Source organism: Oryctolagus cuniculus, chromosome 9 (assembly GCF_964237555.1).
Source record: "Oryctolagus cuniculus chromosome 9, mOryCun1.1, whole genome shotgun sequence".
Lineage (NCBI taxonomy): Eukaryota > Metazoa > Chordata > Mammalia > Lagomorpha > Leporidae > Oryctolagus > Oryctolagus cuniculus.
In genome coordinates this window covers 5,759,449-5,787,020 of record NC_091440.1, presented here as the reverse complement: position 1 = coordinate 5,787,020, position 27,572 = coordinate 5,759,449, and positions in this window count along the sequence as shown.

The window sequence follows — 27,572 nt, the reverse complement described above, 5'->3', positions numbered from 1 at the left end:
GGACTGCTGTGTGCATGGACACTATGGTGCTTTTGATTGGTCGCTGCGGGTATATAAACCGTATGGCTTTGTGCTGGGGGCGCTCTCTGGACTCCCGAGATCAGGAGGCCCGTCTGCGCAGAAGCCTAATAAATCCTCTTGCTTTTTGCATCAGCTGGTCTGGACTCTGAGTCTTTGGGGTGTGCCTCTCAACGTGTTAGCATCCTCACTCAGAGGGTCTAACACAGTGTTGAAAAAGTAAAGGGAATTTGGAATTGAAAGAACCAGGAGAATTCAGAGCAAAGCTGGGTACAAAGAATGTAAACGCTTAAAGCAAAGAGGGAGTGTCTGGGTCTAAGGGTGAGCAAGTGTAAAGAGAAGAGGTTTACTAAGCACACAATTCTGAAGGCCCAGGAGCATGGTGCCAACATCTGCTCGATTCTGGAGAAGGCCACACACTGCATAAACTCAGGGTGGGGAAGGAGGAGGGAAGCAGGTCCATGCCCAAGAGCATATGTGGTTGGGGTTAGGAGAGGGAGCAGAAAGGGTGGGGGACTAGAAGGGAAGCAGGTCCATGGGGTTAGGAGAGGGGGAACAGAGAGAGAGAGAGAGGGATGGGGAGATCTGCTGTCTGTTCTTTTCTATTAATTTTCTTTACATGAGAGAGAGAGAGAAATTTCTCATCTACTGGTTCACTCCCCAAATGCCCACGATAGCCATGGCTGGTCCAGGTCAAGATCAGAAGCTAGGAACTCAGTCTGGGTCTCCCACATGGGTGTTAGGGGCTCCAGTAGTTGAGCCATGATCTCTACTTCCCAGGATGCACGTTAGAGAAAGCTGGAGTCAGTGGTGCAGTCAGGACTTGAACCTGCACAGTTAATTCAATATGAGATACAGGCACAGCCCAAGGGGTGTCGTAACCCCTGTGCCAAATGCCTGTCCCTGACATCTCTTATGAGGACATTAATCCTATCAAACACTAGATGGTGGCTTCTCTCTTAGACCTCCTTTACCTTAACTACTGGCCATATCTCCCACTGAAGGTTACAGCCTCAACATATAAGTAAGGAAAACTATTCAATGCATAACAATTGATCTTACATTAAAAATACTGCTTATTCCTCATTTTCATGGTGTGTCTATCTGTGTGTCCTGAGGGTGTACGCAGGGGTAATTAGTGCCTGTGATATTATTGCTCTGTAAAATATGTCTCCATTAAAAATTTTATATTCTACATTTTAAACTTTTTGTTAAATAATTTTAACACAGAGTTTACACAAGTCATATGTAATTTCCCATACTCTTCACCCAGCACCTTACAAAACCACAATACTGAGGCAATGAATGATAACAATATAGACCACCAATTATAGAACACCTCAGAATTTCAACAGTTCTTCAAATATGTTTCTTTTTTGTTCCAGGATCCAATCCAGGATCCCATATCACATTTAGTTGTCCTATCTTGTTAAAATGCTCTAACTTGTAACTATTTCTCAGTTTACTTGTTTTTTAAGATTTATTTATTTTATTTTAAAGACAGCAATACAGATGGAGAAGAAAGAGAGGGAGGGAGGGAGGGAGAGGGAGGAAGGGAGAGAGAAAGAGAGAGCTAGAGTGCTTCCATCCACTGGTTCACTCCCCAAGTGGCCTCAATGGCTGGAGTTGGGCTAGGTAAAACCAGGAGCCTGGAACGGCATCCAGGTCTCCCACATGGGTGCAGGGGCCCAAACACTTGGGCCATCTTTTGCTGATTTCCCAGGTACATTAACCATTAGCAGGGAGCTGGATAGGAAGTGGAACAGTCGGGGCTCGAACTAGAGCTCATATTGGATGCTAACATAGCAGGTGACAGCTTAACCTGCTGTGCCACAATACCAGCCCCCCGTTTCCTTGTTTTATAACCCCAACACACTGAACCTCTTCAATTTCGATTTGTCACTCCTCCAAATTTTTTTTTTAATAGGGAGGGATCTCTCAGTGTTTATGCCATTTTCTAAATTGACCTTTAGATACAGACATATCCAAGCATTGGGCTATGCACTGAAGTCCTGATCTTTTTTGTGTCTTTGTGTGGAACTCTGAAGAGTTCCAGGCAGAGTGACAACAAATGTAGTAGACCTCTGCCTTATACAGGTACAATTATGTAAGGAGCCTAGTTCTGCTACTCTACTGCAATTCTACTGTATTCAAATAACTCTAAGCAAACCCAAAACAGCTGGAAATAACCACATGCCTAAGAGTGAGAGACACTGGTTGAGTGAGTGACCAAACCTGGGTCTAATTAGTGGATGCATGCCTTGTGGAGACAGTGGTTTGGGAACTGGGATACAATAATAATGACTAATAACATAAAACAGTATTTACTCATTACTCTGAACTAGGAGTTGTGCTAATTGCTTTACATAAATTATTTAATTTTTTCCTTTCAGCCATGTCTTGAGGTAGGAAGAAAATTACAGACCTGAATAGTTAAATCATTTTCTTTGATCGTATAGTTTGGGCAGCGTTAAAGTCTGGAAGAGGGGTTGGTCTAGGGCTTAGTAAACAACAGTCAAGAATACTATACAAGTTGGTTCATCCAAGAATGGGTATGATGCAAAATGGAATCTGGTGGCAAGAAAAAAAAAAAGTGGATGAAATCCTGGAGGAGAACCACTGAACCCAGGACTCTTGGAGCAGAAACATTCCTTAGAAATTATCCAGATTAGCTACTGCCCAGTAACTTATTTCTGCATTATTTTTGTTCTAGATAAACAACCTTTGCTTAATTCTTTTATTAAAAGATTTTTAAAGATTTATCTTTATTTGAAAACAGAGCAATACACACACTCACACATCCACACAGAGGGAAGAAGGGAGAGGGAGAGAGATCTGCTCCTTTCCCAGGTCCATTCACGGGGAGCCCAGGGGAAAGTGGAGTATCCAGGACTCAACCCAGTGCTTTCATACGGAATTCTGGTTTTGTAGGTGGCAGCCCAACCCTCTGTATCCAATGCTGACCCCAAAGGTTATTTCAAGGTCCCATGGAGAGTTGAACTCAGATTGCAAGAATCTGAGTCCAGAGTGCTGACCCTTATGCCATGGGTCCAATCACTGCTTGCTTTTTTTTTTTAACCAGAAAGTCCAACTTGTTTTGGGGTTATTGGGATTGTTCAAGCCTTTTCCCTTGTTTTGGTCTAAAACTGGTTTAAAAAATTGGCCTCTCTTGGAAGCTCTCTGGAATTAGCAAGATAAATATGAATGTTTTTTACATGATAATCCCTCAAATACTTGCAACATTCTCCTTAAGACTTATCATTTTTATTTGCAAGTACTTCAGCTGTTTTTCATGTGATGTAACCAACAGGCTTCTTAACTATGCCGCATCACTGTTACTTGTTTAGAGGTGGGCAAATCATGGCAGACTATTCAAATTTGAATTTGACACGGAAAGCAAATGAAAGCCATTATAATTAAGGCAACTTAGATGTCAGAAAAAAAAAAAAAAAACAGCTGGGCCAGCCTTAAGTAAGCAATTGAATGTGGGAACATAACCCACAGGAGAATCTTGTGTGTTTAATAAAAGTCTGGGAAAACTCAAGGTAATATCATCTCAGTAATTACTCCTTTTGAGATTTCCCTCAGAAGAACACGTAATGTAGATTTCCTGAGAATATAATCTGGAGCACATCTGAACATTTATAAACTGGATTCTGCCTGGCACTTCAAATGTTTTCCTACTTAGGAGATTTGATTGGCAAATGAGACCTTTATCTTTTGATGCTATCAACTGACATCCTGCAGAAAAAGTGGGATGATGGATTTCTTGGAACATGGGATCATTTTGTAATTTTACCTTTCTTTCCCTCTCTTTCTCTGCTTGTCACTGAACCCTGAAATAGAACTTGCTCTGTCAGTCCTCCTCTCGTTTGTTCTTTTTGCACCAACACGATTACTGCAGATGTGCATACCGTTAGGTTCTTCTTGAAACTTGAAATAGTTGAAACAAGAAAGGAGCTCTTCCAAATATGTTTAAAACTCTTGGTGTTTACACTGCTATTTTCAATAACATCTTGTAGTAGAAAAAAACAAAACCATATCAAAGTAATGTCTTTTTTTGTGAAATGCTAATTAATCTATAAAGTTAAATGCTTGATACTATTAAAATTGTGAAACGGTTGAGAATAAAACCAAGTTATCCATAACCTTGAATTCTAGCCTTAAATTCCCTTTGTAACTCTCCTGCAATGTCCTGAAATGCTGGTAGTTGTAATAATTCGTGGCTACCCCATTTCTCAAGGGCCTTAGAAATTCAAAGGATTCTAAACTCTCATAAGACAATGAGTTATACCCACTTTTAGGAAGGTGAAGTCAAGGTTTTGAAATATTTTAGGATTCCATAGTCATTGTAAAGAACTAATCAAAGCAGTTAAATTCTTAAGTCTTCTTAAATTTGTTATTTGACAAAAATAGGAAATGACTGAATCTAATAACTAGTAGTTTACTCCATTGTGTTTGAAAATGGGAAATACATCTTTATTCTTAATGGAAATTTCTCTTGCAGAAATTCTTCAATTTGTCCCCAATGAAACTGAAGATACCAAAGTTTTATCAGAATACAATTGGGATGAAGTTTACCTGAGTAACTGATATGACACAAGAAGGATGAACACTGCTTGCCACAGAAATTATTTGAAATGTTTATGAAAAATAATAAAGAAGACATGCCCAGGATTTTGTTGAATTATTTTTTAAAGATTTATTTATTTATTTGAATGTTAGAGTTACACAGAGATAGAAGGAGAGGGAGAGGGAGAGGGAGAGGGAGAGGGAGAGGGAGAGGGAGAGGGAGAGGGAGAGGGAGAGGGAGAGGGAGAGGGAGAGGGAGAGGGAGAGGGAGAGGGAGAGGGAGAGAGTCTCCGCTAGTTCACTCCCCAAATGGCCACAGCAGCTGGAGCTGTGCCGATCGGAAGCCAGGAGCCAGGAGCTTCTTCTGGGTCTCCCGTGCAGGTGCAGGGGCTCAAGGACTTGGGCCATCCTCTTCTGCTTTCCCAGTCCATATCGGAGAGCTGGATAGGAAGTGGAGCAGCCGGGACTTGAACTGGCTCCCATGTGGGATGCCAGCACTGCAGGCGGTAGCCTTACCCACCATGCTACAACACTGGCCCCAGATTTTTTTTTCAAAGCAAGATCAGGTGTCATAGAATTTAAATGAAGAATGTTTCTGGATGTAGCTTATCATTGATCAAAAGAAATGACTGAGAAAATAGCAGATACACTTAAAATACTCTGCTAAAATTCTTTTAAAATTATTATTATTATTTTTTTGACAGGCAGAGTGGACAGTGAGAGAGAGAGAGAGACAGAGAGAAAAGTCTTCCTTTTGCCATTGGTTCACCCTCCAATGGCTGCCGCGGCCGGTGCCCTGCGGCCGGCACATTGCACTGATCCGAAGGCAGGAGCCAGGTGCTTCTCCTCGTCTCCCATGGGGTGCAGGGCCCAAGCATTTGGGCCATCCTCCACTGCACTCCCGGGCCACAGCAGAGAGCTGGCCTGGAAGAGGGACAACAGGAACAGAATCCGGCACCCTGACTGGGACTAGAACCCGGTGCGCCGGCGCTGCAAGGTGGAAGATTAGCCTATTGCGCTGCGGCTCCGGCCCTCTAAAATTATTTTTTAAAAACTAGTTTTTCAACACTACTAGTCGAACAATACCCTATACCTTGTGCGGTTGTGTGAGTGCAGCCTGTTGAAATCCTTGCTTAGTATATACTAAGTTGATCTTCAGTATATGAAGGTAATTGAAAATGAAACTCGATGAAGGGCGGGATGGGAGAGGGAGTGGGAGAGGGGAGGGCCACGGGAGGGAGGGAGGTTGTGGGGGGGAAGCCACAACAATGCAAAAGTTGCACTTTGTAAATTCACGTTTATTAAATAAAAAAAAACTATATAACAAACAAAAAAAGAAAAATAAAAAAAAGAACTTAATACTTTACCCTTTTAGTATTTTTTATGTTCTACTTAAAACTATTGGTTGATCTCTGTAATTAATACACAATTACTCTTAGGTGTTTAATTAATGCTATAACTAGTACTCAAATAGTATTTTACACTTTGTGTTTCTGTGTGGGTGCAAACTGTTGAAATCTTTACTTAATATATGCTAAATTGATCTTCTGTATATAAAGATAATTGAAAATTAATCTTGATGTGAATGGAAGGGGAGAGGGAGTGGGAGAGGGGAGTGTTGTGGGTGGGAGGGAAGTTATGGGGGGGGAGCTATTGTAATCCATAAGCTGTACTTTGGAAATTTATGTTCATTAAATAAAATATAAAAAAAACCTAGTTTTTAAGGTACAGGACTCTAATTCTTGAATACTCTGACTTCTTGGTGTATCGTATGAGTGGTTGAGTTCAGAAAAAAAAAAAAAAGGCAGTAAAACAGTAAATCCGTTCCATTGGTCCACATGTCTATTTTTGTGCCAGTGCCAGGCTATTTTGATTATAACTATCCTGTAATATGTCTTGAAATCTGGTATTGTAATGCTCTGGCTTTGTTTTTATTAAGATTGCTTTAGCTACTCAGGGTCTCTTGTGTTTCCATATGAATTTTAGGGTCATTTTGCTAGATCCAAGAAGATTGTCCTTGGTATTTTGTTTGGGTTCGCATTGAGTCTGTTAATTGCTTTGGGTAGTATGGACATTGGAATGATATTAATTCTTCCAATTCATGCACATGGAAGGTTTTCCATTTTTGTGTGTATGTGTCTTCTATTTCCTTCCCTAATGTTTTGTACTTTCATCATAGGGATCTTTCACATCCTTGCTTCAATTTATCACAAGATATTTAAAAAAAATTTGTAGCTATTGTAAATGGTTCTGATATTACCAGTTCTTTCTCAGCCATAGCATTGTTTGTGCATATACATACACTTGACTTTTATGTGTTGATTTTATATCCTGCCACGTAAAATACTGCTAGCCTTCAGGGATATGAAAATAAAACCCACAATGCTGTCTTGCCACATGCCAGTTGGAATGTCTATCATCTAAAAGTCAAAAAGTAGCAAATGCTGGAAGGGATGAGGAAAAAAAGTTATCCTAATACATTGTTGATGGGGATATAAACTAGAACAACCATTATGGAAGGCGGTATGGAGATTCCTTAGAAATCTGAAAAGTCATCTACCATATGACCCAGCCATTCCATTCCTGACAATTTACCCAAAATGAAATGAAATCAGGTTAGGAGAGAGTTGCCTGTACCCCCATGCTTATAGCAGCTCAATTCGTAATAGCTAAGCTATGAAATCAACCCAGATGTCCATCAACTGATGACTGGATAAAGAAAATGTAGTGTGTGTGTAATAACACAATCATCTTCCACAGGGACCAGAGCCCTGTCCGTGTGTCAGGCATCCATACCCGTGGTTTACAGTGTGTTGTGTGCACTTGAAGTGGTTTCCCCAAAAGCTTATTGGGGTGTAGGAGGAAAGTGTTAGAGCACTGAATTTTGTTTTTACTGAACAATGAAAGAAATCAAGCATATTACATGTTAAACATATCCATGGATGTTTTACTAAACAATGAAAGAAATCAAGCATATTACATGTTAAACATATCCATGGATGCTGTGCCCTCCCTCTGCTTACACTGAGTGGTGGTTTTATGCATCCCATTTAATGTGTTGTGCAGGCCCACTGAGCTCTTGCAAAGTGGAGGATGTACCAGGGGCCCATTCAGCTTCCCGGAAGATTGCAGGTGTACTGGGTAAGCAGATACCTTGTAAATTAACCCTTTAATGGAGGACTTTGATGTTTTCTGAAAGTAAAGCAAAGGTCAAAGTTAGCACTAGTAAACATAGCAAAGATTAAAAAAGAAGTAGCAGAGTAAACTGTTTTCCTATTATTGAACTCTGTCAGTCAAAAAAACCCAAATGATAAAGCAAAAAACCTGTGATAATAATAATAATGATAGTGGTCATTTATTCCATATCAAGACATTGATTCTCCAAAACTCAAAACTAGGAAGGCATTTGTCTCTCTCTCTCTCTTCCTTCCCTCTCCATATGTAATATTATACAATGTATGTATAATAAAATAATACATTCCAGAATTAACAATGACTCTTTACCCGATTGTATGTTGTGCCTTTAGATATACAGATAATGATGCACACATATGGAAGATCTTATTTTATTTTATTTTATTTTTTAATTAAGATTTTTAAACTTTATTTAGTGAATATAAATTTCCAAAGTACAGTTTATGGATTACAATGGCTTCCCCCCCCATAACTTCCCTCCCACTCGCACCCCTCCCATCTCCCGCTCCCTCTCCCATTCCATTCACATCAAGATTTATTTTCAATTATCTTTATATACAGAAGATTGATTTAGTATATATTAAGTAAAGATTTCATCAGTTTGCACCCCCATAGAAACACAAAGTGTAAAGTACTGTTTCAATACTAGTTATAGCATTACTTCACATTGGACAACACATTAAGGACAGATCCCACATGAGAAGTAAGTACACAGTGACTCCTGTTGTTGACTTAACAATTTGACACTCTTGTTTATGGTGTCAGTAATCTCCCCAGGCTCTAGTCATGAGTTGCCAAGGCTATGGAAGCCTTTTGAGTTCGCCAACTTCGATCTTATTCCAACAGGGTCATAGTCAAAGTGGAAGTTCTCTTCTCCCTTTGGAGAAAGGTACCTCCTTCTTTGATGGCCCTGTTCTTTCCACTGGGATCTCACTCGCAGAGATATTTCATTTAGTTTTTTTTCTTTTTTTTTTTTTTCCAGAGTGTCTTGGCTTTCCATGCCTAAAATACTCTCATGGGCTCTTCAGCCATATCCGAATGCCTTAAGGGCTGATTCTGAGGCCGGAGTGCTGTTTAGGACATCTGCCATTCTATGAGTCTGCTGGGTATCCCACTTCCCATGTTGGATCATTCTCTCCTTTTTTTACTCTATCAGTTAGTATTAGCAGACACTAGTCTTGTAGGTGTGATCCCTTTGACTCTTAGACCTATCAGTGTGATCAATTGTGAACTGAAATTGATCACTTGGACTAGTGAGATGGCATTGGTACATGCCACCTTGATGGGATTGAATTGGAATCCCTGGCACATTTCTAACTCCACCATTTGGGGCAAGTCCGATTGAGCATGTCCCAAATTGTACATCTCCTCCCTCTCTTATTCCCACTCTTATATTTAACAGGGATCACTTTTCAGTTAAATTTAAACACCTAAGAATAATTGTGTGTTAATTACAGAGTTCAACCAATAGTACTAGAATAAAAAAAATACTAAAAGGGATAAAGTATTAAATTGTACATCAACAGGACAAGGGATGATCAAGTCACTGTTTCTCATAGTGTCCATTTCACTTCAACAGGTTTCCCCTTTGTGCTCAGTTAGTTGTCGCTGATCAGGGAGAACATATGATATTTGTCCCTTTGGGACTGGCTTAATTCACTCAGCATAATGTTTTCCAGATTCCTCCATTTTGTTGCAAATGACCGGATTTCATTGTTTTTGACTGCTGTATAGTATTCTATAGAGTACATGCCCCATAATTTCTTTATCCAGTCTACTGTTGGTGGGCATTTGGGTTGGCTCCAGGTCCTGGAATTGCAGTGCATCAGTGGGGCTGAGGGGAGAATCTGGAATGGTTGGCACAGGCAAGCCTTTGGAAAGGTCAAAGCTTTCCTGAGAATGTTGCAGAGCCCCGTGAGGGCAGAGAACCTTCTTTCTGTCTAGGTGCCATTCAGAGGGCTCATCTGGCTGCCGATGGAGTGGGTGAGGAAAGACCAGCTTCAGGTCTTTGTGCCCTAGGAGGCTTCTAGTCTATGAGAAACGGGGGTGTTCTTGGACGGCGTAAGACACCCTTGAAAGTAAGAAGGAAACCAACACTCAGCACTTGCTCTGTCCTGCACTTAACCAGAATAGCTAACAACCTTACATAACAGGCATGCTTATTTTTTGAAAAAAGATTCATTTGAAAGGCTGAGTTACACACACACACATGCAGCACACATGCACACAGGTTGAGAGAGAGAGATGGAGGGAGAGAATCTACCATCCACTGGTCCACCCCCCAGATGATTGCAATGGTCAGAGATGGGCGTGCCCAAGCACTTGGGCCACTTCACTGCTTTCCCAGAAGCATTAGCAGGGAGCTAGAGTGGACGTGGAGCAGTCAGGATGCGAGCCAGTGCCCACATGGGATGCCGGCACCACAGGAGGAGCTTTACCCAGTGCTGCACAGCGCCCGCCCCATAACAGGCACACTCCCTTTAAAGCATGAATTACCAATCCTTATGGCTCTACCAAATTACAGAGGCAGGTTCCTAATCCTAGATGGTCAAGTCCATAACCCAACCTCACTTCCTCATTTTCTATGATTATTTTGTAAAATAAAGATCATTCAGTTCTTCTGCTGAGTGGCCTGTGACTGGGTATAGTATTTCCAGTCCCTTGGGGAACTCCAATTTCATGTAGGAAATCTCCACAAGTACCTAAGACATGTTTACAAGTGTAATCATCATCTCCGAGAAAGGCCATTTTGATGTCATGCGTGTGTGGAAGACACAAACTTAATCCCGAGATGGGCACATGGCAAATCTGAGTTTTATAATCTGGACTACACGATACATAACTCAATAATTAGGATATAAAATATCTTGAAACATATAAATGGTTAAAAAAAGAACATGGAAAACACGACTTTAAAGAGACATAATGAGTCCCATTTGGGAGAAAGAAAAACAGACAATAAATCAGTTGAAAAAATACAGGCAAGAATCTGGATAGAATTATCTCAAATGAGTTAATAGGTTAATTCAAAATAATATTTTAGGCTTCCAGCCACAGGCTCACAGATTCGTTAAGTCTGTGCTAAGCATCAGTTTTCTAAATCTGTTCTGTATTTATTTTACTGGAAATGAGTAAAGAGTTAAGACATAACTAAATTACTTTTCCATTAGGTGTATGTTGCACTGGTGCCATAAAAACAGTTTTCTCAAAGTTTAATTTATCAATTGGAGTGTAAGATTAAGATAAAGATACTCCCTGGACATACACAAATATACACATGCATTTATAAATATACATTTATCTCTCAAGATGCTCTCTCTGGTACTATGAGCATAGAACAAATTATGTCACCAAAACCAGTATTTGTTTTATAAAATGATTTCTAAGATAAATAGTTACTGGAATGTTTTCTACTGGCATTCTCTGATACTTCAGACGCAGACTTGGCAAGCTTAGAATCTGCTTTTTATTGTCTAAATCCATTTTAGCAATATTTGTAAACAGTAATAGAATGCCAAGTTTTGAACATTAAAGATGGTTACATCTTATATTCTGAAAATATTCAGAAGTATATACAATATCATGTTTCATGTAAACATAAGTAGCCTTATGCTCATCCCCGAAAAGAAGAAAACTTTACCCAAAGAAGAAATGTTTCCAGACATTTTTATAAGTTACCTGATACTGTAACTGTACCCTAAGCACTGGTTTTTCTTATTTACCGTAACCAGACTGGGAGAGGACATTTGTAATTTCTATGAGTATAGTAAAGTCATATCCAGAATATATTAAAAAAATTCTTACAAATCAATAAAAAGTTTAAAGGAACAATAATCCAAGGACTGCTCACCAACACTGGCCTGTAAGTGGATGCAAAATGAAAGTATTTTACATCTGTCCTATTGGCTGGTGAAGACAATGTGTATTATTCCCTAGTGGAATCGTAAATTCATATCATCTCTTTAAAGAGAAACTAAACCTCAAAAAAAGTTAATTTTCAATCCAGGAGCTCATTGTTGTTGTTTTTGGCTTTTTAGTCAAGAGAAATCTTCACACGGATTCCCAAGATGTATAAAATGACAATCATTGCAACATTGTATGTAGTAACAAGAAGTAGAAACAACTTTAACATAATTTTTTAGGGTAGTGGACAAAGAAACTGATTTAATTACACTCATGCAATGAAATAAGTATGCCACATGTATAGCACTAGTTCTACAAATAATAATATAGGACCAGGGGCTGGTGCTGTGGCATAGCAGGTAAAGCCGCCGTCTGCAGTGCTGGCATCCCATATGGGTGCCGGTTTGAGTCCCGGCTGCTCCACTTCTGATCCAGCTTTCTGCTGTGGCCTGGGAAAGCATAAGATGGCCCAAGTCTTCCCTTACACCCATGTGGGAGACCTGGAAGAAGCTCCTGGCTCTTGGCTTCAGATCAGTGCAGCTCCAGCTGTTGCAGCCATCTGGGGAGTGAACCAGCAGATGGAAGACCTATCTCTTTCTCTGCCTCTTCCTCTCTCTAACTCTGCCATTCAAATAAATAAATAAATCTTATAAAAAATACAGGGCCAACTAAAAAATGTAGTTGACTTTTTTTTTTTTTTGACAGGCAGAGTGGACAGTGAGAGACAGAGACAGAGAGAAAGGTCTTCCTTTGCCGTTGGTTCACCCTCCAATGGCCGCCGCAGCTGGCACACCGCGCTGATCCGATGGCAGGAGCCAGGTGCTTTTCCTGGTCTCCCATGGGGTGCAGGGCCCAAGCACTTGGGCCATCCTCCACTGCACTTCCTGGCCACAGCAGAGAGCTAGCCTGGAAGAGGGGCAACCAGGACAGAATCTGGTGCCCTGACCGGGACTAGAACCTGGTGTGCCGGTGCCACAAGGCGGAGGATTGGCCTAGTGAGGCACAGTGCTGGCTTTGTAGTTGACTGTTAAAAACAAGTCATAAAGGAAGTCAACATCATGAAAATATTTATTTAAATTTTGCAACACAGAAGCAATGGTATTCATATTTCATACACTCTCTTTCATGCAGGTGAAACAAAACAAAACCAAGGGTGAGCGCAATGAATAAAGGACAGAAAGAAGCTCACAGTTTCAATTTACAATGCTGAGTTCAATCTCTTCAAAATAAAAGATCTGGGAAAATATTGCAAAATGTGTGTATTTAATTTCTCTTACAGATCCATAATTGTGCTGCATTTTGGGGTACTTTTCTATAGGTTTGAAATATAACTAAGCAATTACAAATGTAACTAATTGGATAGGACTTTGATTTTAATGTACTGAAACATTCTGTTCACCTTTCCTCTTTACTTCCACATTCTCTGAGCGCTTCTCCTGAGTAAACCCTGAGCAAAGCCTGTTTTGATACCTGTAGGAGAGGGATTTGTTCCAATTGGACAAGTGCATTGTGGGGCGTCGAGTCTCCCTGAGAGAGCCCCTGATCTGTCCACATACACCAAGAGCAATGGAAGTCCCCACGGGGTAAGGGAAGTGACACGTCTTCAGCTCACGGGCAGGGGACATCTGTCTGAAAACCCAGAAGCCACAGAAGGAAGAGCTGGTGGGTGGAGCTGCTTGATCTTAGGGGCCTGTGGGATTTACGGGGCCAGGGAAATCAATGTAGACACCTCCCATCTACCAGGTCCAAGGACAACTAAGACAGACAGGGAGTGAGGCCCCACCTGGAAAAGGCCAGGACCTGGGCGCCAGCTGACAGCTCTGGGCAAGCTATTTGCTGGACTCGGAAGATGAGGGACTCACGGCAGGTAACAGAGCAGATGCCGGAGTAAGGAACAGTTTTGAGCAAACTCTGCCCATTGCACCCATCTCTCCAGCTCTGGTATCCACCTTGCATCGCTTCTTGTCTATCGTTAAATGCAAATGTGGTCTGTGATATGATGGTTTCAGCACTTTACAGGAAGAGGCTCTAGGCAAAATGCTTGGTTCTGGATGGAGTGGGTTGAGAGCCTGGGGCAACAGCAGTTACTGTGAGTATAGAGGAATCTCCTCCAAATCCGTGTATGTGACTCCATAAAGGTATGAGATTTCTAGAAATACTGATTCTCTCTTTGTTCTGATTTTATAAGGCCAGAAGTTGGTACCTCATGACAAGGAAAATGGAAACCAGTATAGAAAATTGCCAATGGGTTGTGTTCACAAATTGCATTTGACACAGGAAGAAATGTTTGAATTTGACTCTTGTGTGTTTATGAAACAATAATGGGAACTAAACTTGGGAAATTATTTAAGACATGTAACCCTTTTAGCCCCCTACTCTAAAATCTTGGCTATGTTTTCCCTCCAGCTTTTTCATGGTGAAACCTTTCATTTGCTACATGTCCAGTCCTGCATTTAGTTCTTCGTAGGGCTGAGTAAACCATTCATGATACCATTTCTTTTAAAAGTGAGGCATAATGTTTTCTCAGCAGCGTATCCAAGGTAAACAAATATGGAAACTTCTCCTTTGAAGACCCTCCATGAGTCTGTTGCTGGTTAAATTTTCCTTGCAGAAATCAAATAGGGTTTCCTGTTGCATGTTTACTGAGGCCTTTTTAATCCATAAAGTACAAAATGCAGGGCTGCAATTTTCCCATTTGTTAATTTTTCCCATTGAGTCCATTCCTTCCTTTTAAATATCTTCTTTCTTGTAGTCCACCTCGTTTAGCAGTACATATGAAGAATTACAAACATTCTTGTTAGATATAAAACATTCCAGGAAATTTAATTTCTTTAGTCATGGATTTCAGCTGTAATGATACTGTGCGTTTGTATAACATCCCCGCTATGAGAAATACGAACCTCTTTTTCATTATGTGGAGACAAGCACTATTATCATAATTTTGCATCCTATGTAACTGAGTCACAGGAAATGAACCAGAAATAAATCATACCTGGAGTGTAACTTGTAAAAAGGCAGAAAGGAGGCTCACGGCCCCAGCCCCAGGCAAGGCAACAAGGGCCCTGGAAGGCAACAAGGCTGGTTTATCACTCTCAGAGGAGGGGCCTCCCCTGCCTGAGTCGGAGCTGGGAGACGATGGGTGTGGTCAGGCGGCGAGCAAACCCCAATCACAAGCACCCAGGACTGGTGCTGGTGCTGACAGAACTGGGCGCGTTACCTCTTCCTTGCAAGATGCTGCCCGGGCAGGCAGCGCTGGCTGCACTTCCTGTGAGTCTGCGCCCCCACAGATTCTCTCCCACCACATCAGCATCCAAAGCCGGAAGTGACGTTTCCGAGGGAGAAAAGGAACTTCACGCAAGCCTCGGTGTGGCGGACCCTCCCTCCTGTGGGCCTCCTGTGGGGTTGAGGTCAGTCTCCCGCGAGGCTCTTTCCACCTGGGAGTTGAGTACAGGATTCCTCGCACAGGGAACTCTCCCACGCAGGCCCAGGAATGCCTGGGGCCCACCAGGAGAAGAGGGAGACGTGTTAGAAGTGATGGAACAGGGATGGCCCAGGGCGGTCCTCTTCCAGGCTGTAGCCAAGGCCCTCACGGAGGGGCCTCTGTACGCTGCCAGTTTGGTGTTATTTCCATTGTTTATTTCTTGCTTCAACATTGCAATCAATGAATGACTCATGTTCCGGGAAAAAAAAATGCATGCTAATCAACCCTTGAAACTATAACCGCCAACCCTTACAAGCAGAGGGAGTGCTGTGGAGGAGAAACTGATGTAACTCGGATGTGGTATGGCAAATTGATTTCTCTGATACACCTAAAGGCCTATGCCTTCAAGCAAGCCTGCCGGCTTTGCTGACACTGGTCCTAAAGCCGATGGGCTTTGGCTTCCTCACAGGGGGAATCCCTGTACCCCAGTTCCCTCGGAGATTCATGCACCATGAATTTAGAGCAAATTACTGGAATTCTGAGGGTCTTTCTTCTCCGGCATTCCACCATTTTGTAGACTTAGCAATGGCTTGACTGTGGCAGGTTTCACAGACACACAAGCAGAAAAGAGCCAGAGAAAGGAGAACCTGCCAATACGTTGCCTTTTGTGGTGGCTCTCGACTCCAGTACAAGGAACTCTCATGAGAACTTCAAGAACGGAAACATACCATGTCTGTCATAAAAGGGAAAAAACGTCACTGGACCAGCAAGCATTGCTTAGAACAATGAGAGCTTCGTGGTGCCAAGAGTCAGAACAAATGTGTGAAAGGGGGTGAAGGGACATTATAGCACCGAGCCTTTCACAGGAAAATGCTAACTAGACGGAGGGCTCCAGGTCAATATTTGGGTAAGGAAATATGCTTCAGTCTGATTCGAAGGCACTCTGCAAAACACAAAATGCTTGAGAAACTTTGTACAGTGTACACAACAGGAAAAATCATACACTTGGAGTCTGGGGTGGCCATTCTCATGGTAATGAAATAGGTCGGGCAGTGAGCTGCCTTTGTGAGCTCTGGGGCTACACTTCAGTGGCTCTTGTCAAAGTGGGGAGGGCTAGCCTCACACAGTGGCTGCAGCGTGCCTTTGTGTGCCTCAGCTGTGAGCTGCTCAGGTCCTCAATGGCCAGGCAGGGCACACTAAATTAGGGAAGATTGCAGCTTCATTTATCCACGACGCAATTTATAAACAGCGAGTGCATTACTTGCTTCACATTGTATTTGTTAGGGTCATTTTTTAGCAAAAGCTGAGCACATGGATGCACACAGAGGGCAGCTGTGCCTCCAGTCAACCCAGGAGGAAGAAAATTGCACACATTATTGAAAGGAAATTGGACGGATGGGTGCTTCCAAGGAGCGCAGCCTTCCACCTGCTCGCCCGGAACCACCATTTGGAGAAGTCAGTTGCACTCTTATCTGTTCTGCTAGGGCTTCCTCTACTCTTTCCCCACCGCCCCTTAAAAGCGGCATTTGGGTCTCGAGGGAAAATGCAATAATCCCAATCTTTGGTTTTGAGATTTTTTTCCAGTTACATGGAGAATCCAAAAGGGAAAGCAGAGAAATTCAACTGAAAGAAACAACAAAGGAAAGGTTTCTCCTTTCTCTTTAGCAATAACAAAGAGAGAGAGAGCAAGAGGGAGAGAAGGAGTCAGGAGTCTTCTATTTTAACACTTTAGAGTAGAATGGCATGTGCACGTTGTCATCATTCTTCTGCCATTTATTCAGACGTGGAGGAACTCAGAGAATAATAATAGCTGCTGTCAAAGGTATTTATATTTAAAAGGTCTTTATGTAAAAAAATTTTTTTGTCAGGACTGATTTTCCTCCGAGAGGATCCCTCCATCGCCTAGCAACCAGTGTGGCTATCTTTTTAATAGATGCTGCATTTACAGGGGGTGCTAACCTTCCTGCGGAAGCATTTGCAAGTGCAGAGCCGGCAGGAAATTCAAAGCAAGTTGTGAAACTGATCCCAGAGCCAGCCTTGGGAGCGAAGTCTCAAGGGGTCTCTTCTGGCAAAGCCAAATCCATGCGGTGTGTGCAGCTCCCTTCCCGGGGGCCTGCACGTGAGCAAGGACCCCTGGAAGAATCTGTTCTCAGAACTTTCATCATCAGAAAAGAAGGAAGACAAGAGAACCTGAAGAAATACCAAGATTTTGTCTGCCAAATTGCTATCCTAATGGAAAAATTATCTCCCAAGAAAGAAAGCCTCTAGCAAGAGTTCATTTATTAAAAAAAATTTTTGTTTGAAAAACAGTTATGGAAACATTTGGAATCCAATAATCTCTTTGGCTATTGCATTTTATTTTTTGTGACATATTCATGCCATTTTCATTCCTGCTAAAGCTTACAGTAGGGACTTCCTGGGTGTACCAAAAACATTGGCGAAGACTCCTAATCTGCATCTGAGATAAGTATTGTGATAGATTTAAAACGAATCATCTGAGGCCCCAATGCATAGACAGAAAGGAGATCAAGATGGAAAAACCAGATTGTCTGTGGCAATCCATGGCCTTTAAGGGCAGGATCGATAGTGTCATCAAAAAGCAATATTTGTCTCACATGGGCATTACCCTGTGAGTAGGAGAATTTTTTTTTTTTTTTGACAGACAGAGTTAGACAGTGAGAGAGAGAGAGAGACAGAGAGAAAGGTCTTCCTTCCGTTGGTTCACCCCCCAAATGGCTGCTATGGCCGGCGCTGCACCTATCTGAAGTCAGGAGCCAGGTGCTTCCTCCTGGCCTCCCATGCGGGTGCAGGGCCCAAGGACCTGGGCCATCCTCCACTGCCTTCCTGGGCCACAGCAGAGAGCTGGACTGGAAGAGGAGCAACTGGGACAGAATCCAGCCCCCCAATTGGGGTGCTGGCGCCGCAGGTGGAGGATTAGCCTAGAGAGCTGCGGCTGAGAGCTGGGGTGCTAGCGGAGAATGTAGTTTTAAAAGGAGAACATCTACATTTTGAGGTTTGGTTCTTGGTGATAGCCCTCATCTATACTGTTGAGGGGCAGTGGTTTTTCTGCTTAGACTGTTGGATTCTTTATTTGGTGGAAGGTAAAGCTTGTGATCATAAAGAAAACTGAGTATGTCATGGTAAAAATTGAAAGAAAAATGAGAAAAGGAGGAAGGAGGGGGAGGGAGTAGGGAGAGAGGAGTAGGGGCTGGTGGGCTGGGAAGGATCATTATGCTCGTTTTTTTTTTTTTTTTTTTTTTTTGACAGGCAGAGTGGACAGTGAGAGAGAGACAGAGAGAAAGGTCTTCCTTTGCCGTTGGTTCACCCTCCAATGGCCACCACGGCCGGTGCACTGCAGCAGGTGCACCGCACTGATCTGAAGGCAGGAGCCAGGTGCTTCTCCTGGTCTCCCATGCGGGTGCAGGGACCAAGGACTTGGGCCATCCTCCACTGCACTCCTGGGCCACAGCAGAGAGCTGGCCTGGAAGAGGGGCAACCGGGACAGAATCCAGCGCCCCCACCTAGAACCTGGTGTGCCGGCGCCGCAAGGCGGAGGATTAGCCTAGTGAGCCGCGGCGCCGGCCCTCATTATGCTCTTAAAACTATGCAAAAAGAAAGAAGAATCTCTAACTGATCAAACACCTTATGGATCCCTTGGCACCTGCTCTTCTGTGGGTGAAGGAGTCCCTGCAAGAGACAGGCTGTACCCAGACCTCCACAGCTCCCCACGCGGTGGAAGGCGGGGCTGCCCCTCCATGCCCCAACACAAGGCCCTTCCTGGTCTTGTCATACGAAGAGTCACGGAGCTGACTTCAGAGCAGCTTGGAGGTGGACAATGTGTGTCCCCAGACCCTCGCTACCCTGCCTCTCAGATTGTCACCTCTCTTTCCATCCACACAGGAAATACCCCGATAACCAGATAGCTTGTTTATTAATCAAATCATCTTACTGTATTTTTTATCATTCCCTTTCCATGTAATTTTGTATCTTAAGACTGACTCTCTTTTTTTTTTTTTTTTTTTTTTGCTACCTTCATTAAAACATTTCCAGGAATCTGTAACAACAGTTCCTGAAATTTCTGGAGCATTTCACAGCCTTTAGGTTTATCTTATTGACCTTCATGACAAAATTGTGTAGTTAGATGCTATTTTTATTAACATCACCACTTTTATCCCTAAGGAATTTGGGCTTTGGAGAGATCACCTAGTGACAGCCAGCACTGGGGTTCAACAGCAGGTGGACTCTGAAGAAACCACTGCTCTTCCCCAGGCCCGAGTTCTTCCCACAATGTGGCTGCAGGAGGCAGAGCCTCCTGGGTGTGTGCTAAGACTGGACCTGAAATGAACCCTGCTGTAGTCCTTGAGGGTCACCAGGCGTCAGGGGGAAGGAGGTCAGGTCTCCTCCTGCGTGATGCCACATAGTGGGTGCTGTCTGTGGGGCTCTCGGTGTGGAGGAGTCTGCAGTATTTATCCCAGACTTCTCGTAGATGCTGGGGAAGGTCTTACGGTTGACAAGGTTTCCACCAGCATCACCCGCAGGCTGAGAAACACAGATCCTCAGTCCTCAGCTTGGACCACGGATTCAGCATTTCCAGGTACTTAGGCACTCAAAAAAATCCATTTCTTTAGTTGAGAGGCAGAAAGACAGAAAGGTGGGGGTGGGGAGGGACAGAGAGAGCTCCTACCTGACAGCCCATTCCCCAGATGCCCACAATGGTCAGGCCTGGGCCGGGCTGCAGCCAGGAGCCAGGAGCCAGGAACCCAATTCCTGATTGACACCTGTGTGACAGGGACCCGGCTATTGGCACCATCAGCTGTTGCCTCCAGGTGCCTGCACTGGTGAGTCACTTCAAAGTCTGAAAATGAGTGTCCATCATATGTCTGATGGCAACATTCCTTCCTAGTATCTGAAATCTTCACCCCAAAGAAATCCTCTTTCCTCTGTCCCCAAACTCCTGGATCTGATGTCTCTTCTTTTCTACAAGTATTTCTTTTCGTTAGTACTTAGATTATCTCCTTTTAATTGACTTTCAAAAATGATTTTTATTCCCATAGTTGTTTCATCATTAATATGAAATTCTACATTCTACATTGTAAGTAGTAAATTCCCAGGTTTCTGAAAGATATTTTTACCTTCCACTATCGATGTGGAGAGGAGAATGCTTTTGACAAAAGAAAAGAAAAAAGAGATTGCATAAAATGAAGTAGAAGGGAAAGTGTTTTGAAATGCGTGTTGGATGCTGCTATTGATTTGTTCTGAGAGCGTCTCTGCAGTTCCTATATAGGACACGGAAGAACGACCTGTAGGAGACAATCAGAACCACAAAGCCCGCTTTGGTGCCTTCCCGTAAACAGGAGCCGGTGGATCAATTCTGTTAAGAACTCGGTTAATTCAGAGAGAGAAAAGTCCGATCGGTTCTTTGTGGTTGTGAGGTCAGCCTACCCACCTGACATTGTAGGAGATGTTCCTTTTAAATGATCTATTTCGATGTTGGAGAGATTTAGAAATTATGTCACATGCTTACCACAGGCAAGGTAGGCTTACTGTCATTTACTTGCCACACTCTGCGTATGCTTACAAAGACAGTGGGTCATTTCAATGTTTAGAGGACACTGGATTTTTTTCTTCCAAGCCTTTATTTGCTCCTGCATACACATGTGCACACATACACCCAGATAAACTGCTTTCTTAAGCATACGTCACAAAGCTTCGTTTCAAAGCACAGAGTAAAATGAGACACCTGGCCTTGCCTTTCTCCTGCGTGCGAGGTTTTCCTTCATGCAGCAGCACAGGGTGCAGCCAGATGGGAGAGCCCAGCCAGAGGAGGCAGCTACAGGGAGCTCGCGGTAGTCAGCCCCGATTTCAGAGTGAGTGGCTGTTCCAGCAAAGTTTCCTGGTTCTGACCGGAAATCCTCAACTCAGACAAGAGGATTGAGGAGCGATTTGAATACCGCTTTCTGCATAATCAAAAAGCATGTAATTGAGGATTGAGCTGGAGCTGGAGCCCCGCGCATTGTTTCCGCGTTGTTCTATTTTTGTAGCTCCATATGGGGCCAGCCAGGCGACATGATGAATAGGCTGTTGTGAAGTCTCAATGCTTTCTCTTGGATCCCCATCCATTTTCTCTTGTCAGGTTACCACCCCCACCCCCAAATTTCTCTCCCGATTTATAGTACTTGAACAAATACATTTTTCATTTGGACCTAACTGGCAGTCTGACTGAAAATAGCAGAGCCAACCAGTAAGAACTTTCTCTTACAAGCTTTTCGTTTGAAGAGGAAATATTGACTCAACTGGGTTAGGAAGATACAGCGCTTAGTTACCTTTACATGTTGCTATCTATTTATCCCTTCTCCTTAGGATTCGTTTCCATTTTATTTTTAGTTGGCAAGACAAGGGTCTTTCTTTAGCTTCATGTTGACTTTGCTGCTATCTTTTGGGTTCTTAAAATGCAGGCATATTTCCGGGCATTTTTATGAAGGAAATTTTATCTTGATTCTCATTCTGAGACTTTTTCGGGGAAAGAAATAATTCAAAATACTTCAAGTAAAATGCATTCCTTGTACTGTTCGGTCTGATTGCTTATCATAAAGGCTGTTGATAGTTTTTTGCTGTCACTGTTTTATTTTTGTTTTTTACTTTCCTTCATTGCTGAGCTACCTGACAATGCAAAAGCTGCAAAACTTGTAGTCCCCCTACCCCCAGGATGAAGGTTCTGGGTATGAAGAGAACTTACCTGCAGCAAATGAGAATTAAAGTCACACAAACCAGGCCGGCGCCGTGGCTCGATAGGCTAATCCTCCGCCTTGCAGCACCAGCACACCGGGTTCTAGTCCCGGTCGGGGCGCCAGACACTGTCCCGGTTGCCCTTCTTCCAGGCCAGCTCTCTGCTGTGGCCAGGGAGTGCAGTGGAGGATGGCCCAGGTCCTTGGGCCCTGCACCCCATGGGAGACCAGGAGAAGCACCTGGCTCCTGGCTTCGGATCAGCACGGTGCGCCGGCAGCAGCGTGCTGGCCGCGGCGGCCATTGGAGGGTGAACCAACGGCAAAGGAAGACCTTTCTCTCTGTCTCTCTCTCTCACTGTCCACTCTGCCTGCCTGTCAAAAAGAAAAAAAAATCACACAAACCACTCCCAAACCTCAAGAGCACATCAAAGGGTCCCTGTCGCCCATTATAGTTGAGTGTTGAATCAGTTCAGAAAGGAAGTGAAAAACCCCGCCAGCAGGGGGCGCTCTCCCACCTAGACAGCGCTCTCCTTCACCACCCCTCAGGCATGCTTTGCTGTCCCATCTCCACAGTTTCTTTGGAAGCCTTTGCTCTCCTAGTCATCTTTCCTGGGTCAGAAGCTTCCACTCACATTCACTCTAAGGATTAGAGTTTTCCTGGGGCCTAGGGAGCAGTTTCTATGCTGGTTCTTTCTGGCTCAATGGCCAGACCTTAGGGTTCTGCTGTAAGATCATAGGAACGTCACCACATGCCTCTTCTGCATCTCCATGGATGGCTCAGGGCAGTGTTTCAGGCTCGCAGGTGGCTCTCTTCTCTCTTTTACAATCTCCCCACCTAGACACTTTGCTAATTTCTCCCCTCACCCCTCCCTGTCCTCCCTGCCTCATTCATGCCCCCTGAACTCATGGCACTGCTCTTTCTTGCTTGGGCGTAACCATCTTCCAGTCCTGGAACTCCTCATGGGCTGCACTTTCTCTGAGGATAGAGAGCAACGCTTCCAGGGCACAAAAGCCCCTTTAGCCCTGTTCCTGCCCCCCTAGCCAGGGCCTCCCTTAGCACTCTTTGTGGCCCCTGCTTACTTACTTGGCCTAATTCCAGAGCTAGGCTTGTAACTGGCCTTTAGTAAACACCCAGAAACCATAGTCTATCCAGTAGGCTGAAAGGATGCTTGCTGGTCACTGTAATCATGTTTGTATTTAGTTCTCTGTTCTCTCTCTCTCTCTCTCTCTCTGCCATTTTCCTTTATTGCTATCAGTTCCTTTGGGCAGTCGGGTGGGAGGATGTAGGCTTGGCATTTTTCCTGCCTCCCACAGAATAAAATTCACACTGGAGTGAAACATTGTTGAAACACAGGGAGCATCTCACACAACCAAAGACAGCATTTCCTTAAATTTACAATCTAGGGGACACGATAGTTTCCTTGCTATATGTAGGTGCCAATTCCAGACTTAGAGGTCGTGAGGTGCCGGGGTGTCTGTAAACGCTTCCTAGATGAGGGATGGAAAGATTGGACCTACACAGTGTTTGGGGCATTGGAGAGCTGGTGGCCCAGGCCAGTGTGCATTCATTGGGGTGGTGTAGGGAAGATGTGCCCTGTAAACCAGAGGAAGCTGATGTGAGGAAGTAACAGGGAGAGATAAGTGCATGGAGGGCGACAGGAGTGAGGCGGAACTGAGCTTTGTGAGCCGTTAGTGAGTTTTAGACGATTTGCATAATGAGGAGTAGTTGCGGCTGTTAAGCAACAGAGGGTAACATTGCGTTTGTGTTTTAGAAAGTCAATTCTAGAAAACAGAATGGAAGTAGTAAGAAGAGAGATAGGACAGGCAGTTAGGACACTCAGAATTCTGCAGAGAGAAGGTGATGAGTGTCCACAGAACCCGACTGGAGATGAGAGGCACCCGGGAAACAACAGAGGCAGCTTGTGGACAGGTTGAGTCCCAGAGAGGGAAAGCAGTAGCATCTAAGGAAGACACTGCCCTGGTCCCCAGCAGGAGCTGATGAGCTGACGATCATATCAGTCACCGAGATGGATGAGCTTCTTGTGGGAGGTGTTGAATTGGTAGTGCTAGAAATACACCCAAATTGTGATGTCCGTGGGATCGTTGGCTGTGTAGGGTTCATGTTTGGGAGCTCCTTGGCTAGAGAATTAGATTAGCAATCATTGGCAGAACTTGAGTTACTGAAACCCTTGGAATTAAAGGGGCCCATCTAGAAACTGTGTGCAGTGAGAAGAGAAAAAGGCTTAGCACAGAAACTTGTAATATTCCAACATTTAAGAGACTGGCAGAGATGAGACCGAGAAAGAGGTTGTAGGCACACTAGGAGCGTTGCAGGGGTCCAGGGGTTGTGAAGGCTTTGAGAAGAGAGAGGGCCCAACTCTACCAGTGTTTTGGTTTGTTTGCTTGAAGATGGGTTCAGCAGGGAAATCAGGGTCCAAGTAATCTGAGTGGATTGAAACTGAAATGCAGAAGGAGGTCACTGGGCGGACACAGAACACACTTCAGAAAGGATCTGAAGCACGGATGCCATTTCTCTCAGTGTGAGTGACTACTAACACGTAGTTGACATGGACAGGGTAGAACATCCGTGTCTAAAGGGACACAGAAGGTGCTGGCATTGCTGATGCAAGAGGGTGGGCAGGGCCCAGGCGTCTGTCACACAGAGGGGACTGGTGAGAGGACCACGGGGGCTGAGACGCAGTCTTGGTGAAGAGATGCCTTTCCATAATTCGTCTGTTCACAGAGACACAGCACAGGGCCTCATGTGCCCACAGGACTGGCACGGGGGAGAACGGCATCTAGTAGTTCACTGGATGAAGTATGAAGACAGGGGAGGTGATGAAGGCTGGAGGATGGGCGAACAAGGGACCCTGGAAGAGGACCCATATTCCAAAGAGTCCATAAGTGGACTGCCCTGGTGAGGAGACGTTGTGAGGGTTCCTCTCTTCTTGGTCCAGTTGCTCTGTGCAGCGGGAGGAGAGACTGGTTCCAAAGAGGTTTGAGAAGGGCTGAGAACAAGGAACAATGACCACTTTGGTGAGCTGAAGAGGGCTGGATTATGGGATTGCCAAGTTTCACCGTGGCATTCAATTGCAGTGTTAAATAACAATTGTGGATTACACAGCATCTCGATGTCTGGCATGGTTTTCCCACGGAAATGTGGCATCAGCAGCAAGAACATTGCTTCTTAAATTAAACAATCTTGAAATGTTCGCTGAGCCTTGTTCATGAGTCCCTTGTATATGGTCAAGTGGTCCCAGATATATGACCGTATTATGATGTTTCCTAGACGGAACACATTTGAAATGTTCGCTGAGCCTTGTTCGCAAGCTGGCTGAATAGGGTCAGATTGTATTACCGTATTTATTCACCTTCTTATCTCTGCTTCCCAAGCCTAAACACTGCAGGGCAGCGGCCCTTGGTTCTGAAGAGGCAGCTCTCTTCCTGTTTATCATTGCAGCGAAGGGCTGCTATTTCGCAAGCCAGTCTAATGAGATACAATGAGTCTTGGGAAAATCCGAGGAAACGGGGAATTTAAAAACAGGGTCGGGTGACATGAGAACTCCCTAAATGATGAGTTGCTGAGAAAGGAGAATGCTGACTAGGAGTTCAAGGAGGCTGAGGCGGAATCCTCAAAAGAACTCCACGGCATGGTCTGGCCAGCACACTGCACCTACAACTCCTCGGTTCCATGTTTTCAGATATTTCTGCTCTTCAAGTCATGAGCGGTCCATTTTTTTTTATGATGATGATGGTAAATGTGTGGGCAGACAACCTCCAATGCATCTCTGTCCCCTCATTAATTTGTAACACAGTCGATTGTTGTCACTAGATAGAAAACGATTTACCTGCACTTAGAGAATTGGCTACATACACTGAGCAACCACAGGCCATTTGTCTATTCCACTTCCTCCTGGCTGTGTTCCTTTTTCAGCCTTCGCGTGGTGCATATAGAGAGTATACAAGACAAACTCTCCCTGAGCCCACACGGTCTGCGGAGGCTAGCCGCTTAGTATTAGCTGTTCCCTTTCTCCATTGCCTGTCTAGTCCTCTCTCCATCCCTCACCATTGAAAAGAAACTGAAGGAACAAACTTATAAATGAGTTTCAAGCTATTCCTGCAATGGGAACAATATATTCTTAAGCACTACATGCATCCGAGATTTGTCTCGATGTGGTCCATTTATTTTAATTTAGGACTGTCAGCAAGGAAAAAAAGAAGTAATTAAACTTGTGACTAGCATGGAAAGTCACTTTAAGTCCTGAGCCTGTGGCATGATCCCCACCAGTTTCTCTATATTTCTTCTCCTTGTCACATCAAAGTCTTGGCTCCTAAAACTCAACCATGCTTTGATTAATTACTTCATACAATGAATTTGCAAATTATAGTTCTATGTGATTTATGTTATTTTAGCTTCAATCAGATTTGGGTTTTTTTTTTTTTTTTTCTGGTTGCTTTATTCACAGAGTCAGCCAGCCTTCTTTGAGAAAGTAGGTTTTAAAAATTGCCATCACAGGGGTCAGTGTGTAGCCCGATGGGTAACACCGCCCCTCTTCATTGCTGGCATCCCATTTTGGTGCCAGTTCATGCCCTGGCTGCTCTGCTTCCAATCCAGCTCCCTGTCAATGGCCTGGGAAAAGCAGTGGAAGATGGTCCAAATGTTTGTGCCTCTGCCACCCACATGGGAGACCTGGATGAAGCTCCTGGCTCCTGGCTCCTAGCCCAGTGCTGGCAGTAGCTGGTATCTGGGGAGTGTACCAGCAGATGGAAGATCTCTCTCTCTCTCTCTCTCTCTCTCTCTCTCTCTGTCTCTCTCTCTCCCTCTCCCTCTTTCTCTATAACTCTCACTCTCAAAATCAAATAATTTTTTTAAAAAACTCATCAAGTCATAAAAAAGTTGGCATTCCAGTGTTGTGTGCTTAGAAAAGAGTCATACAGACACATGGTTTTCAATAGCATGTTGCCTCTTAACACAAGCTTAACATAACAGGTGGTACTTGGAGGTCAGACCTGAGAACATAGATTCCCTGCTATATCCTCCTTGAACACCCTCTTCTCAATTTCCTCTGTTCCTTTTTCCTTCCTGAGTAATTCACATAAGGAATAGAAAACGTTACTTCCAGTTTTCTCTCTTGATTTTCCCATCTCTAGTTTCTTGTCAAGATAAGCAAGGCTAAGTTAACTTTAAAGTATGAAAGTCATTTTCTCCAAAACTAAAGTTGAAGATTGATTTGGACATTGGGTGGAATATATGAGGTCTTCAAAGAATTCATAGAAACAGACACGATGAAAAAAACTATGACTGGATTTCAAAATTTGTTGCACCAAAATAAACTTATCTTTTAATTCTGTTTTTTCCAAAACTTTTGAAATATCTTTGTATCAGAAAAATTTCATTTTTTAAAAAATATTTATTTATTTTATTTGAAAGGCAGAGTTCCTGAGAGGCAGAGAGAGACAAAGAGAGGGGTCTTCCATCTGCTGGTTCACTCCCCAGATGGCCCTAACGGCCGGAGCTGCGCCGATCTGAAGCCAGGAGCTTCTTCCAGGTCTCCCAAATGGGTGCAGGGGCCCAAACACTTGGCCATCTTCTACTGCTTTCCCAGGCCATAGCAGAGAGCTGGATTGGAAGTGGAGCAGCAGGGATTTGAACTGGCGCCCATATGGGATGCCGGCACTGCAGGCGGCGGATTTACCCATTACGCCACAGCGTAATTTCAGCCCAATTTGTGGGGTCC